Below are 12,237 nucleotides of genomic sequence, written 5' to 3'. Positions count from 1 at the left end.
ACTTCAGTATTAGTCCTGAATTAAAGAAAATGACAAAGATTTGTCTAACATTGTTTATACTATTTCTGTCGTAGGTACCTAGCACACCGGCACTTTTGAAAAAATGTAAGGAAAGTCAAGGATATTGCACAATCATAAATGGACAATAAAATAATCAGATATATTATTTGTTGTGAGTTATTCACTCTACTCTAGTAACAATGATATTCACCCACTTCACAGGAGTACTGTGATGATTAATTTTTAGATCCTTTGACAAGATATATAATTGCTATGAAGGTGTATTCAAAGAGTTAAAGAGAGTGAGTGAAGAACAGTTAAAGGTAAATCTAAATATAGTTATACTCAGTGGAAGACAATATTAATAGATTGAAACTAGAGATCAATCTAGAGAATTAATAATTGAGATGATATATTATGTTTATTCTATCCAGTATAAGGATGAAAAAGAATCAAGTCCCTAATAACAAATTAGAATTGTGACTTGTTATGCAGTGGTGGATACAGCAATATACTATATCTCACAAGAAGATATTAAGTTTCAAGGCCTGCCAGCCACTTACAATCTCTCTGTGACTTTTCAACAAAATATTAAAATCCATGGGAACAAGAACACTAAAGAATTACAGCTGATTTGAATGACAGCAACTCAGTTAGACACAGGAGCTTTTGCAAGCATTGCAGTTGTTGCCATGATCAGCATGATTGCTTCATAATCATGGGCAATAGATGTTGGATGTTTTCTGAGGAAGTCGTATTATCTCTACATAATAACATTGATTTGGGATTCTTCTCACAATTTCTGTAACAGTGGCATCTGCAGAGAGGAGTTTTGTTTCCGTCACTTGATACTCTCAACAGAGATCAACAATGAGTCAAGTACGTCTGTCATGTTTAGCCTATAACTGCAGCTGAGGATGAAATTGAGTCTTCTTGACTACAGTGATTTAATAAATAAGTTTGCTGTGATTTAATAAGTGTGCTGCTATCAAAATAAAGAGAAATATTCTAATTAGTAGTCTTTCACTTTTCTGGATCTGAAGTACACTTTAGTTAACTGTAAAATGTATGGTACGTGTGTTAAACTTACTTTTTTTGTTTATAGTTTTGAAAAAGAAACCAAAGAGTCCATTTAGTACCTTGTTCTACTGTCATGGTACAACTGTCACCAGCTAGCTGTGGTCACAGTGGCTGAAACTAGACAGCAGCACTATTAGGGACCTATTGTTCCCTAACTTTCATGATGCTTTTCACATGAGAACTGTAAAAATCAACTGACTTGTATACGTTTCCTGAATGTGATATTACTTGGATAAATCTACATGGCGTATTGCAAACATGTTGATTGCCCCAATGAGTTTCCAATCTAAGGACCTGTTTTTGTTTTCTCTTACTCATATGCATAAGTGAGGACTTCTCACCTGACTAAGTGTTTGTAGACAAGAGGCCATTGGGGACCGTAAGCAGGACTATTTGAGGGGGTGGTCTCCCCACACACAACACGTACTAAAAAAGCAAAAAAGGGGGTTCCTTGAGTTGCTCTGGGCCTTAAGCAATTGCTTAGTCTGGTTATGCCTGGCACCAGTAGTCTTGTAGGCTCAGGCTGTAAGAGCATCCAGAGATAAGATGAGAATTTACAATTCCTTTCGACTTTGTCCTCAGCACCTCTCCGGAACAGGCTCTAAATAAAACACAACAAACACACACAGGACAAGACATGATGGTCAGTAGTTTTAGATAAGGAAGATTATTGATATACAGCTAATGAGGTCACACAAAAGGCAATAAAGGGGGAATGGGATTAAAGATCAACATCATCAGAAAAAACTGAAGGAAATGTTCCTGAGGAACAAGATCCTCATAGGCTTATCTCGGAATGTACATTATTTGGCTGTTTTAGCTTATCACTGCAGTTTCCCTTAATACAGAGTCCCCTTTCTCCTGCTGCTACTTGTCCATAACTACTTTATCCAAACACATTCAAACTTTAAAAAATAAAAACGGAAAAGGTTATATAAATAAATTAACCACTTCTTAAATGACCCAGTGTTCATTTAGAAATCTTTAGTTTTCAATTTGCAGGTTTCTGTACTTAATTTAACAATCATGCTGTTTGAAGCAACAGATTCAATATAACATGGCTCTCATCTGCTTATTCTAGAACATATGAAGAAAATTATTGCTGTTTCTGAAATACAGATCATAAAATTTACCTATAATACAGAGTCACTGAGAAGCAGCTTCAGCAAAAGTATTTTTGTGATTACTTTCAGGGTACACGACAATTTTTTTTTTTTGGAAAGCAAGAAGGTAATTGATCAAACCATTCCTAAATTAGGGATACATAAAAATGACTTTCTTGAAATTTTACTCAGTGTCTAGTGTTTTTGGTTCTACCTGGAGTCTAGCTGAAAAACAGCTTTATTGTAAAACTTGAAATTATACATATATATGAGTGATAATAATATATTTTAGGGTGTGGGCTAATTAATAAAAAATCAGTTACAAAAATGGACTTACAATTTGGTAGAGTCAATGCTTCATAAAGTATGTGTGACCTACTGTTCACTTTAGATCTTTGAGTGACAGGGAGAAATGAGAGATCAGTAGCATGCTTCTAAGTTCTGCTGAGCAGTGCAAGGCAGGGGAAACTGAAGACAGAGCTTCAAAGCACAGCAAGATAAGAAGCAGGATGAAATAGAGTCTCTGTGAACTCATGACATCCAGAAAGCAGTGTGAGCTCAAGGGGAACAAGGGACGTTGCACAGCTCCTAAATCTTTTACATATATACACATGTAATGAGTCATTTATTATTGAATATTCCAAAAATAACCTTAACTCTGTCCCTGTATAGCTGTTTACTATCCCTCTAACAAGAAGAGCATTATATGATAACATAACCACAACTTTAGAACATTTTTGTATTATTGACTACAAAAGTAGAATACATTCTGCAGACATATGTACTTCATTCTTTCCTCTATGATAAATAAGCCTCATTTATGGCAATACTGGCCATAATAAGGTTTGATGAGTGACTTACTGAGGCCAGTGACTTGTATGCGCAGAATAGATTGGATGAAAGTAGACATATGGTATCTGTAGGGAGGTCTCTGATTCATAAGGAAAGGATGACATGAGAATGTGTAATGGAATTTCCAATCTAGTTAAGTAGGATAGATGAGGTGGTTTGGTTTTTCTGACTTATAAGCTGTTCATGACAGGAACCATGTTTCTTGTGTGTTTGTGCAAAAGCCTACCATAAGGCCCAGTCCTGATTAGGTCCTTGGATGCTATCACAACATAAACGAAAAAAAAAATTAACCATAGTGGATGCAGGGGTTATAAGAGCTTGCCTCTGGGCTTTGCATGGAGAATACAATGTAGTCAAGTCTATGATATATATAAAGACAGAAATAAGCAAGATGTTGGTGTTTCTAAAAATGAGTGGGTAAATTTAGGAGGGACTGTGGTTGGGTGTATGGATTGTGTATAATAGTTTGTAGCCCATATTGAAAATATGATTTAGGATGAATGAGGGGTAAGAATTTCAGGTCTATAGGATGAGGCTGGGTGGGAAATACTGGGACGGAGTTAAAATTGGTTTTGGAATAAGCAATATAATTGTCTTCATAACTACATTTTTAAGAGATTGTATAAACTATGATTGTATTTTAATATTTACCTACCTATCCCTAGATGATCATTCTTTTTCTTGTACAGTTTTATTATTTTTAAAACTGTGTAATTTCTTTGCCTTTTTTAGGGCTAGTGCAATCCCCAGTAAAACATGCATCGGAAGTCACAATGAAAGGAAAATCTGTTATTTGACAGATTAAACTCATTTTACATTCAGTCAAAATCATATCTTGTTGTATAAATTAAAAAGTGATCATGTCAATATTTACAGCATACACTGTGCTGTAGAAACAGAATAGCTCATAGGAGGATAGTGAATATGCCTTATTTTCCAAGTGTTAGGGATGACATTTTATTTGTGGTTTATTCACACCATACTGTTGATATATAAATTATTCCATTTTTAGAACATACTTTTCTGTCTTGATCATTTGCTTGTTATGAAGTTACATGATAAAAAGTGAAGAGCCAGCTGTGTCCATCAAATGGTTATGGATCACTGATTTTGAGGCTCATTCTGTGCATACTTGGCATACTTTAAACCTACAAATTTTACAGTATGATGGTTGGATATAGGCTCCAAGGGATCATACACAAATTGCGGATTTCTAGTGATTGGTAGCCAGGGCTACAGGATGCGTAGACCAGAGTCAGTATAGCAAGCTCTATGATTATATTTGGCCCTACCAAATTCACGGCCATGAAAAACGTGTCGTGGACCTGGAATTTGGTCTCCCCCAATGAAATCTGGTCTTTTGTATGCTTTTACCCTACACTTTACAGATTTCATGGGAGAGACTAATGTTTCTCAAACTGGGGGTTCTGACCCAAAAGGGAGTTGCAGGGGGCGGGTGTCGCAAGGTTATTTTAGTGGGATCATGGTATTGCCACCCTTGCCCAGCTCTGAAGGCAGCGCCCCATTTGCAGCAGTGCAGAAGTCAGGACGATAATATCATACCATGCCACCCTTACTGGGCATCCAGAGAGTGGCAGCTGCTGACTGAGGGCCTAGCTCTGCAAGCAACAGTGCAGAAGTAAGGGTGGCAATACCGTACCATGCCATCCTTACGCTGCACTGCTGCTGGCGGTGGCTCTGCCTTCAGAGCTGGGCTCCTGGCCAGCAGCCACCATTCTCCAGCTGCTCAGTTCTGAAGGCAGCGCTGTCACTAGGAGCAGCTCAGAAGTAAGGGTAGCAGTACTGCAACCCCCCCTACGATAATCTTGTGACCCCACAGCAAATCCTTTTTGGGTCAACACCCCTGCAATTACAATACTGCAAAATTTGAGATTTAAATAGCTGACATCATTAAATTTAAGATTTTTTAAATCCTATGACTGTAAAATTAACCAAAATGGACCCTGAATTTGGTAGGGCCCTATCTATGATATTAGGGAATCTCCAGATAGAGATTTGGATGCTTTGGCACTTTGACTAGGTGTGGTTGTAAAGCTGAATGAAATATGGGAGACACTTTATGATATTGTTAATACCGATATTATAAAATTGCAAGGAATCTGACCAGTTATGCCATGTAAAGTATCTGTGAAAATGTTATGATTTTGCCAAGTATGATAATCTTGTTTATATGTTTCTATCACCTTTGTATTGTGAGTTATAAATATGTATGATGTATTTGTATTTCAAAACTTGTACTGTGCATCTGCCTGACACCCCCAGACAGATTGGCATCAGCACTACCTAGCTTGATCGATGGCCCATCAAGAGTCCTCAGCTGTACAAAGAACCCATTGAAGGAAGCCAGGGGCTATACCTTATGAGTCAGCAGGGCTTGTAGGGGCATCCCTATGGACAGGGAACTCCAAGACTTTTCCATGCCATGTGCTGTGACGCTTGTGTTTGGGACACAGGAAGTACAAGCCACACGGCAAAAGGAACGTAAAGGGCAGCTGCATCATCTCCATTTTGTCTTCATTCCTGCTTCTTACCTCTGGAGTAACTTTTCTACAAACGAAGTTCTGAACAAAGGACTGAATGACCCATCCAAGCTTTGGAGATGTTCCAGAGGGACTTTCAAGCCAGCAACTCACCAACCCTGCTAGGAACCTGATATATGGACTTCTGTATGTATCTGATTGCTTTACCATTTAACCACTCCACTCGCTTCTTGTTCTTTTTTCTTTATAATAAACCTTTAGTTTTAGTCACTAAAGGATTGTTTGGCAGCTTTGTATTTTGGGTAAGCTCCAAACTAATATTGACCTGTAACGTGGCTGACACTTTGGGGTCAGAAGAGCATTGTGTATAGTGAGCAGAGTTTCTGAATAACTTCTCACTATGCTGGATTTAGGTGTTGACTGGGAGCCAGAGAACTGGAATGCAATAAAGGGAGCTGTGTGATTTCTTTTTTTAGCTTCTTGATAACCAGTGTGGGGGATCAGAAGCACAGTTTGTGACTGGTTGGTGAGTTTAACTTCAGTGGTAACCACCAGTTTTGGGAATAGCTGCTCCCCCTTTAGCAACCTGCCCTGACCTTGGCATTTTCAGTTTTTTCTCTCTGTATTCTGGTCATCTAGGTCCACTGGTGGCCAAGTCACCTTGTGACTCCGCCCTCCAGCCAGTCACATTTAGTCTCACTCCTTTTGGGGTAAACCAGGGTTTTAACTCAATAGTCCTAGGCCCTTACATCAGGTCAGCAGCCTAGGCCCACACCCAGTAGGCCTCCCAACGATTTTTGTCTGGGGTGTTCAAGCTGGTCTGCATACTGGGGCTGTAGAAGAACCTAGTCCATCACTCCCTCTGCCCTGGGTTCCAGCCCAGGGACTCTCATACCAAGCAGTTAAGGCCTATCTTCCCAGACCTCTTGATTCTTTCCCGGGGGCTCATCTCCTCAGAAGAGGTCTGCTCTGAGGTTAAGGCCCTGGTCTCAGTTCCCACATAGCAATGGAAAACAAAATTAATAGAAATAAACAGCAGCACCTGCCCTTCTGTCCTATCAGGATACTTCAGTTATCTGTCCTACTGCTCTGTGCTCACAAACACCTAGGCTGCCTGCTGTGCTCCTCTCTGGGAACTGAGAATGATAAGTCTGTCCACCTCTCTAGGGCCCTCTGAGTTGGGGCTCCCTTTCAGGCTCCTCCTCCAACCCCAAGTACAAAGTAGCCACCTGACCCCAGAGCTGTTCTTTAACCTTTTTGTTGCTGGCACTGCTTTTTAGACTTCAAGACTGTCGATCAGTGTTCACTGACCATGTTGATGGCACTGGTCTTGCTCAAGCACTTACCAGGGAGAACCACATGAAGATTGCCATCTTCCTTCCCCAAAATAAAAAGAAGAGGAACAATATAATCCACAAAATTAGCTAGGGCCAGTTAGGGAGCCAATGCTCACAACTTGAAGACACCCACCTTGGCCCTTGTCTTCTCAGCAGCTGAATACTGTGTGTTAGTATGGGCAGGTAGCATACATATAAAACTTGTTTTCATGCAATTGAACACTGCTATGAGATTTGTCACATGAGTGCTGAAGTCAACTCTGACAGTCTGTCTGCCTGTCCTCACACATATTTTATCACCATTCCTTCAAAGAGAGGCAGCAATAATACAAGAATATAACTGCATGATAATGAACCCAAACTTGCCCATCTATGAAGATCTCCAACCCAAGCCTCCCAGCCCCACCAATCCCAAAGATGCCTCCTTAAATCCAGGAACCCCTTCTGCTTAGTGGCAAAAGCTCTCAAAACCTCAGGCCTGTCACCAAAAGACAAAAGTGGTGGAGGCTGTGAGAACATAGCGGGATCAAGAATCAACACTGGATCACAGATCCTGAGGACCAGGCCTCACCATGCCACTTAAGATATGGATGATGGTGAACTGCATAAAAACCTCACACAGGCATTACAATTATCTGGCTATACAAATGGAAAATGAAGGACAGCCCAATATGTGAATGTGGAGAAAGCATCCAGTTCATGGAACGTCTAGTGAACCACTGCCTTCTAAGTTCTTTCTTTGGAAGGATGGTCTTGGTTCATTTCATGTCAGTGGAAGCCACAGAGTCGATGACAAACTTGGACATAGTCCTTTAATGCTGTTTTTCAAGAAGAATCCCTCTTGTCTACTTTGTATAGCCCGTCACAAGCCCCTTGTGCTGATGGTTTGTAGAAGAGTCTAGTCCTTTAGATGTGTGCTTGGACTGTCTTTCTATATCTCTCATGTCTATACAAGCATATACATATAATACATCTGCATTTCAAGAACACAGTAACTGTCATAACAAAACAGACAGAAGATGCATCTTGTCCACTATCCTCTATCTGACAAGGGCAATGCTAAATGCTTCAGAGGATGACAAAACTGAAAACAGAAGTAACTAGTCTAACTCTGAGTGTTAATATTTATACAGGTTTCAGAGTAACAGCCGTGTTAGTCTGTATTCGCAAAAAGAAAAGGAGTACTTGTGGCACCTTAGAGACTAACCAATTTATTAGAGCATAAGCTTTCGTGAGCTACAGCTCACTTCCTCAGATGCATATCGTGGAAACTGCAGCAGGCTTTATATATACACAGAGAATATGAAACAATACCTACTCCCACCCCACTGTCCTGCTGGTAATAGCTTATCTAAAGTGATCATCAGGTGGGCCATTTCCAGCACAAATCCAGGTTTTCTCACCCTCCACCCCCCCACACAAATTCACTCTCCTGCTGGTGATAGCCCATCCAAAGTGACAACTCTTTACACAATGTGCATGACAATCAAGTTGGGCTATTTCCTGCACAAATCCAGGTTTTCTCACATCCCCCCCACCCCCATACACACACAAACTCACTCTCCTGCTGGTAATAGCTCATCCAAACTGACCACTCTTCAAGTTTAAATCCAAGTTAAACCAGAACATCTGGGGGGGGGGGTAGGAAAAAACAAGAGGAAACAGGCTACCTTGCATAATGACTTAGCCACTCCCAGTCTCTATTTAAGCCTAAATTAATAGTATCCAATTTGCAAATGAATTCCAATTCAGCAGTTTCTCGCTGGAGTCTGGATTTGAAGTTTTTTTGTTTTTAAGATAGCGACCTTCATGTCTGTGATTGCGTGGCCAGAGAGATTGAAGTGTTCTCCGACTGGTTTATGAATGTTATAATTCTTGACATCTGATTTGTGGTCCATTTATTCTTTTACGTAGAGACTGTCCAGTTTGACCAATGTATATGGCAGAGGGGCATTGCTGGCACATGATGGCATATATCACATTGGTGGATGTGCAGGTGAACGAGCCTCTGATAGTGTGGCTGATGTTATTAGGCCCTGTGATGGTGTCCCCTGAATAGATATGTGGGCACAATTGGCAACGGGCTTTGTTGCAAGGATAAGTTCCTGGGTTAGTGGTTCTGTTGTGTGGTATGTGGTTGTTGGTGAGTATTTGCTTCAGGTTGCAGGGCTGTCTGTAGGCAAGGACTGGCCTGTCTCCCAAGATTTGTGAGAGTGTTGGGTCATCCTTTAGGATAGGTTGTAGATCCTTAATAATGCGTTGGAGGGGTTTTAGTTGGGGGCTGAAGGTGACGGCTAGCGGCGTTCTGTTATTTTCTTTGTTAGGCCTGTCCTGTAGTACGTAACTTCTGGGAACTCTTCTGGCTCTATCAATCTGTTTCTTTACTTCTGCAGGTGGGTATTGTAGTTGTAAGAAAGCTTGACAGAGATCTTGTAGGTGTTTGTCTCTGTCTGAGGGGTTGGAGCAAATGCGGTTGTATCGCAGAGCTTGGCTGTAGACGATGGATCATGTGGTGTGGTCAGGGTGAAAGCTGGAGGCATGCAGGTAGGAATAGCGGTCAGTAGGTTTCCGGTATAGGGTGGTGTTTATGTGACCATTGTTTATTAGCACTGTAGTGTCCAGGAAGTGGATCTCTTGTGTGGACTGGACCAGGCTGAGGTTGGTGGTGGGATGGAAATTGTTGAAATCATGGTGGAATTCCTCAAGGGCTTCTTTTCCATGGGTCCAGATGATGAAGATGTCATCAATATAGCGCAAGTAGAGTAGGGGCTTTAGGGGACGAGCTTCAGTTCATTTGTAAATTTGACACCATCAGCTCAGGATTAAACAAAAAGACTGTGAATGGCTCGTCAACTACAAAAGCAGTTTCTCCTCCCTTGGTGTTCACACCTCAACTGCTAGAAGAGGGCCTCATCCTCCCTGATTGAACTAACCTCGTTATCACTAGCCTGATTCTTGCTTGTATATTTATACCTGCCTCTGGAAATTTCCACTACATTCATTTGACGAAGTGAATATTCACCCACGAAAGCTTATGCTCCAATACGTCTGTCAGTCAATAAGGTGCCACAGGACTCTTTGCTGCTTCTAAATCAGGAGTCTCCTGTGCTCAACATCCTTATATCTTTTCTTCTCTACAGTTCCCCACGTCCTCCTAACAATTCCATAGATGACTTGAAATAGTGCCTGAATCCACCCACATTCCAATTTTCACTAGCATGTGAAGGGGTATAAAAAGGGGCAGGGAAGTTGTACTGGGTGTATGAGTGAATAACTGAGGCCTGAGGTTGGCTCAGATGTATGTAGATTTAAGTGGAGTAAGGGGAGGAGTGAGTAGGGGAAGTCAGAGTAGGGAGCAGTATATGGAAGAGAGGGACAATATGGGTGGGGCTAGGAAAAACAGTGTGTAGTGGGGACTAGGGGTAGGAATAAGAGGCAATAAATGCTATGTAAAATATGTGGATGAGAACTGTATATGAGTGGGAATGGAGCTGGGGATGGAGCAGCATGAGGGGTGGGACGTATGTGGGTGGAAACAGAGAATGGTATATCAGAGCAGTATGTGGGGTAGTATACATGTGGGTGGGGTGCAGAGAGCAGTCCATAGGATCAATATGCACGCTGATTTCTGTCTATGCGGGGTAGGGGAATAGCATCGGGTGAGATACACGTGTGTGGCAGTAGGGGATAGCATGAGGGAAAGGGTACATGTGTGGCAGTAGAGGTAGGGCATAGCAGGAGGTAGGGTACTGGTACAGAGGGTCTAGATTAGCACAAGAGTGGCAGTGGGGGTAGCGGATGCCTGGGGTAGGGTACACACATGGCAGTAGGGGTGGGGACAGCAGGGTAGGGGACAGGTGTGGCAGTGGGGATGGGCTAGCGGGGGAAGGGGACAGGTGTGGCAGTGGGAACACAGGATAGCGAGGGGCAGGGGACAGGTGTGGCAGTAGGGATGGGCTAGTGGGGGAAGGGGACAGGTGTGGCAGTGGGGACAGGGGCTAGCAGGGGTTAGGGGACAGGTGTGGCAGTGGGGACAGGGGCTAGAGGGGGGCAAGGGACAGGTGTGGCAGTGGGGACAGGGGATAGCAGGGGCAAGGGACAGGTGGGGCCGTGGGGACGGGGGATAGCGGGGGGCAGGGGACAGGTGTGGCAGTGGGGAAAGGGGCTAGAGGGGGGCAAGGGACAGGTGTGGCAGTGGGGACAGGGGCTAGCTGGGGGCAGGGGACAGTGTTGCAGTGGGGACAGGGCCTAGCGGGGGGGCAGAGGACAGGTGTGGCCATGGAGAAAGGGGCTAGAAGGGGCAAGGGACAGGTGTGGCCGTGGGGACAGGGGCTAGTGGGGGGCAGGGGACAGGTGTGGCAGTGGGGACAGAGGCTAGCGGGGGGCAAGGGACAGGTGTTGCAGTGGGGAAAGGGGCTAGAGGGGGGCAAGGGACAGGTGTGGCAGTGGGGACAGGGGATAGCAGGGGCAAGGGACAGGTGTGGCCGTGGGGACAGGGGCTATCGGGGGGCAGGGGACAGGTGTGGCAGTGGGGACGGGGCTAGCAGGGGGCAGGGGACAGGTGTGGCAGTGGGGAAAGGGGCTAGAGGGGGGCAAGGGACAGGTGTGGCAGTGGGGACAGGGGATAGCAGGGGCAAGGGACAGGTGTGGCCATGGGGACAGGGGCTAGCGGGGGGTAGGGGATAGGTGTGGCAGTGGGACAGGGGCTAGCGGGGGGGCAGGGGATAGGTGTGGCAGTGGGACAGGGGCTAGCGGGGGGTAGGGGACAGGTGTGGCTGTGGGGACAGGGGCTAGTGGGGGGCAGGGGACAGGTGTGGCAGTGGGGACAGAGGCTAGCGGGGGGCAAGGGACAGGTGTTGCAGTGGGGAAAGGGGCTAGAGGGGGGCAAGGGACAGGTGTGGCAGTGGGGACAGGGGATAGCAGGGGCAAGGGACAGGTGTGGCCGTGGGGACAGGGGCTATCGGGGGGCAGGGGACAGGTGTGGCAGTGGGGACGGGGCTAGCAGGGGGCAGGGGACAGGTGTGGCAGTGGGGAAAGGGGCTAGAGGGGGGCAAGGGACAGGTGTGGCAGTGGGGACAGGGGATAGCAGGGGCAAGGGACAGGTGTGGCCATGGGGACAGGGGCTAGCGGGGGGTAGGGGATAGGTGTGGCAGTGGGACAGGGGCTAGCGGGGGGGCAGGGGATAGGTGTGGCAGTGGGACAGGGGCTAGCGGGGGGTAGGGGACAGGTGTGGCTGTGGGGACAGGGGCTAGCGGGGGGTAGGGGACAGGCGTGGCGGCGGGGCAGGGGCTAGCGGGGGGTAGGGGATAGGCGTGGCCGTGGGGACGGGGCTAGCGGGGGGCAGGGGACAGGTGTGGCAGTGGG

Source organism: Lepidochelys olivacea (genome assembly GCF_965140295.1).
Source record: "Lepidochelys olivacea isolate rLepOli2 genome assembly, chromosome: 3".
Classification (NCBI taxonomy): domain Eukaryota; kingdom Metazoa; phylum Chordata; order Testudines; family Cheloniidae; genus Lepidochelys; species Lepidochelys olivacea.
Note: the sequence above shows the minus strand (reverse complement) of the source record.